The sequence below is a fragment of the Rhyacophila brunnea genome, unplaced genomic scaffold (assembly GCF_057557595.1).
Source record: "Rhyacophila brunnea isolate RB1 unplaced genomic scaffold, BYU_Rbru_1.0 scaffold_3, whole genome shotgun sequence".
NCBI classification, from domain to species: Eukaryota; Metazoa; Arthropoda; class Insecta; order Trichoptera; family Rhyacophilidae; genus Rhyacophila; species Rhyacophila brunnea.
Window position 1 is genome coordinate 40,293,609 of NW_028232965.1, and position 5,384 is coordinate 40,298,992.

The window sequence follows — 5,384 nt, forward strand, 5'->3', positions numbered from 1 at the left end:
TATTACAATGAAACCTCTTCGCTTATAATAATGTTAAAAGTTTTCCTCTTGTCCAACAAACATTATTGTAAACAAAAAGTATTATACAAATTGATTCAGTACTCCAAATACATTTTATACAGATTTGATTAGATTCTTTTATGTCGTAAGGTAGTTAGTTCATAGATATTGTTGGTAGGTACATACAAAAATATTTTTGCTAAATTACTTTACAATATCATTAACCTAATGTAACATACATTGACTGGTATAAGTCAATGATAATATACAAGTGTTGTTCCTTTTACAATTGAATTTTAAATGATTAAAAAATTCAATAAATTATGAAGTAGGAAGTTTTATAGTTTGATTTTTAACCATTTGTACATTGCCTTATGGTAAATAATTTCCAAATCTCGCAATCTTAATTTATCCTAGAATTATTATTTGATACGCTTCTAAAAAGGAGCATGCCTTGTATCTAAACACACTCAGTTTAAAATGCAAACTCTTTTTTTCCCATAATGGATTATCATAGGAAATAAATGGGATCCAAATTGTGAAAGAAAATTATTGAAAGCAATTAAAGTACCTATGAATGTACTTCATTCAATATTGTAAATTTATATATTATAAGAAACTGTAAATGATAGTTATATAATATTTAATAAATAATGCTTTTACATTGTACATTCTTGACATGTTTATGAATAAATGCATTTTTACAGATTTATGTCGTTTTGTTTGTTGGGTAATTGTGCCGCAGAGGTGGCCATGAGCTTTTATATATATATTTTTTTAAGGAAACAGTTTATTCCATATAGACAATTATAATAAATACCTTTTTCTGTCGGCGCATTGGCATTTCGATCCATGAAATTTTCATACATTTTGAACAAACTAAGATTATATGAGGTAATATTAGGTTGGGGTAGGTTAGATTAAGTTAGGTTAGGTTTGGTCTAAAAAGAAAGTTGTAAAATCTCATGGCCACCTATGCCTATCCTAATTTTGTTATATTTTAATAAAATAAGTGTTGAGATCATTTTTTTTGCATCATCGATTATAATCAGACCACATGGACTATGTGAACAATCTTTTTTTTACGATAAAAAGTTTTTATCCATTTTGTCCAACCCATACTTACTCTGAATCATACCACTCCACTACTCGTCCATGGGATTAAATACTAATGCGACAAAATAACAATCCAATCCCTAATGCTCCAATTACATGAGCAGACTTGCCAAAACAAAAAGATTGTCGTGAGCAATCCTCACCCCTAAATAACAATTACACATAATGATTCAGGTACCAACTGTATCGTCCCAGTGATTGGTTCAAAATTTTCATAGCTACTTCAAATGTTACCGCTAACTATTTGATATTTTATTTGAACACGTCACAAGTTGCTGATTATATTTACAAAGATATTGCATATTATTATTATTGTCTGATCAAATAATAAATAAAGCCTGGCAGACAATTATTATTATGAAACTGTTAATATGACAGTACCTATTCATCAGGTAGGTATGTTTACCTCAGTTGTCGGGTTGGTTTTGACAATAATAAAATATTTTTTAATTCACTCATGTCTCCTCAATTCAGCCAGATCACAGAACAGCTAATTAATAAGAAATGTGAAAGTCAGTCACCATTGTCGCTTTGAAGCCAGATTCAGTTTATTACATTATGACAGTCAAGCCACAAAAGACAAAAAATACAGTGCGCAAAGTGTTATCAAATATCACCAATATTGAATGCGCATTTCATTTAAGTGAGATAATATGGTACAGTTTAATGCATAATCTATATCATAATACAAACTTTTGAAACTAACATTATTTCAAAGGTTTTTAAGTTTATCCAATATTTATCCACACTCGACAATTAAACCTTCTTACAACCTCAACGTAACCTCAACCTAAAGGCAACCCACTTTCCTTGTTTTTGTGTTCCCTGGGACAGATAGAGGTGGAAGTCGACAATTATGCTATTGTAATTCAACGATAACATGCATCTGTAACAATCATTAGCATAGATTTAGGTTAACTATCTATGGAAGAAGTAGCAATCTCACTACATTTTTCAGATCGTACGAGACATTGTGAATCATACGTATGATAGTCAACAAAACACCTAACATGCAGTCCCACATCACATTTATTACAACGGGTCAAAGTTTTCATTTTACAGTGAAAACATCTCGTCTGTTTCGATTGTGGAGTCACATAATGTTCCATTCCGTCATATCTAATATCACTACACTTCATACTGTTATTCTTCTTGAAAGATCTTGCATTTATTTGTCCGAAGCAATTCTTCCTCTTCATACATTTTTCCTGCAAACCCGCACCCTTGAATGAAGTGGGTTTTCCATATTTGGTAAGATAATTTGTTACAATATTACGTCGAAAACCGAGTAAGTCCAAAGAGTCCTGCGGTTTCTGATGACGGTATATTTGCCAAGCGTTTTGAATTGCTAGATCTAATACATACGCTAAAAGAAATTGGGAAGTCCATTTCTTACCGATGATAGTAATAGCGTATAAATTAATATTCTGATCCAGTTTATCGATACCACCCATTGGAGAATTGTATACTTTCGAAATCTCTGTCACTTTTTCTGTAGTAATTTTCGAAGCTTGTAAAGACTTATTTAGAGTCATTGATACCCGGTTTGGTACAGGTTTAGCTTTTATTGCCATGGCTTTTAATTCATCTTCAATTCTTACACTAGTAAAAACATTATCATACACGAGACAAGGATTGGGTAATTTTAAAAAAGCCATTTTGGAAGCGTAAGCAAATATTTTACTGACAGCCATGTGAGGATTTGCTGATGACGATTCAATTGCAGTTTCTTCAATATGATCAAACCAAACACAATAACCTGAATTTGTGCAACCACACCATACTTTCATCGTTTTAGTTTTAGTGAATTGTCTTAAGCCTGTCGCTTGCTTATAGTAAGGTACATTCAATTCATCAACGCTGTGGACTTCTTCCGATGGGGTATAATGTAAAAACTTCTCTCGCAGATTATCAACCAGGGTGCTTATTTTAGACAGAGGATTTTTTTTATCTACTGATGGACTTCCTACAGCATGTAAATTGGTGAATATAACTTCAAATCTATCTCTTGGTATTGCATCTACAACTAACGGAAATGAGGTATCCGGTGCTCTTTCCCAGTACATTCTTACCCTCGGCAAGTCAACATAGCCACTCAAATATAAAATAGCAATCACACATCTGATTTCATCGGGAGTAACCGGTGCAATTTTGTCTTTTCTATTCCGAGGAATATTATTAATATACCAATTGGTTCCATGAACTAGGAGATTAATTAGATGATCATCTAGAAATAGATTCATACAAGTACTTGGTGATTGTCCATCGTTGTCAGAATTTGTCAGTCCTTTACGAGGTAATGCTTTTTTCTTCTTCGGTTTTGTAGGTCCATTTAACACAACACCTTCAGTATCTTGTTTGTGTTTTTTCTTCGTTGATTTATTGTCAGTTAAAGGCATCTTATGGTTAGACAGATCATGCCCTGAAGAAATTACGCCGGGAATGTAATTAGGAATTATTGTCTCCTGTATAGGTCGATAAGAGATTACAGGCTGTAGTGTATCTTGAACATGTACGGTCTGTTGGTGTAAAATATTGCAACTCATGTGCTCAGATAATGCTACCATGTAGCCGTGCTGCTCGCTTTGGGAAATATTTCCTAAAACATGACTATGACTCGTTGCAGCCATTATTTATTGAATGGAAAATACAGGAAAAATTTAAACCAATATTTACAAATACAAACTGCAATATTTTGATTTGGAGTTTGACGTTTCACTGTTTAGTTTGTCTATGGTAATTGTAAATAGTGAAACTGCCATAAGTATATTTTTTTCCCTAAAATTGCGTTGATTCCAAAAGAAAAAATAAATTCCATTTTATTCCGCATGCGTCAAAAAAGTTAATTGAATTTTAGCATTATTTCAAGATTCAAACAAGAATCAAAAATTTAATCAAAGAAAATCAATAATAAACATTTATTGTTTAACATATATAATTTTAAAAACACTTTCTGAGAGAGAATTTATTAAAACCAATAGAAAAAATCTTTTTTTGAAAAAAAGTAAGTCACCCCGACGGGGAATCGAACCCCGTATCTCCCGGGTTTACGCCCCATCCGTCGCATTTAACCAATATGCTACGGCGTGACGGGCGTGACATACTAATTGCGACAAATTTTAACTATTGGTCAATTTTAATACCTACTCATCAGCGTTCTTCCAAATCAAGCAACTTTGGCAATCGATTTTTGTTTCTTAAATCAAAGTAGGTAAATATTACTATTAGGTACCTCGATTACTAACCAACGTCGTGGAATTTCTCTAATATTTTTTAGATGTAACTACTTGCACTTGCTAATAATTTATAATTAACTATTTCTTTTATTCAGCGAATAATTCACACGATTTAAGAATATATCATTCTGATTATTGAACATACTTAATATATAATTTTGAAAAACACTTTCTGAGAGAGTATATTATTGAGAGAGAGAGAGAGTTAATTATAAATTATTAGCAAGTGCAAGAAGTTACATCTAAAAAATATTGGAGAAATTCCACGACGTCGGTTAGTAATCGAAGTAATAGTAATATTTACCTACTTTGATTTAAGAAACAAAAATCGATTGCCAAAGTAGCTTGATTCGGAAGAACGTTGATGAGTAGGTATTAAAATTGACCAATAGTTAAAATTTGTCGCAATTAGTATTTCACGCCGTATCATATTGGTTAAATGCGACGGATGGGGGCGTAAACCCGAGAGATACGGGGTGACTTACTTTTTTCAAAAACAGATTTTTTCTATTGGTTATAATATTATACTATATCAGAAAGTGTTTTTCAAAATTATATTTGTTCAATAATCGGAATGATATAATGTATATTCTTAAATCTTGTGAATTATTCGTTGAATAAAAGAAATGAAAGGAGTTTTACCTACCATTAAAACTCTTATTATTCTTGTTGACTCTGAAGTCCCTTGAGATGTTGATCGTATTTTTTGCCTTGTGTTCTTCTGTGCTGGCCCCTTTTTACCCCCTTTTCTTCTCGATTATTTATCTCTCTGGTTGCTTATCTTGTTTAGCAGGCTGGCAGGACTGACGCTTCTATCGTTAGCGTCCTTTGTCTTTGCTTATTCAATTTGATATTGTAACGTAATTTATTCCCGAACTTTGGAATAAAACGTTATTTAACACTGGCAATCTTTCGCTGGAGATTTTTTTTACATCGTTGGCGTGGCAGTCTGCGCGGAACAATTTTTAAGTTGGTATTTCCTGCGCGTGGCTCGCAAGTTCCGTGCGCGTCGCAGGAAACAGCACTAACAGC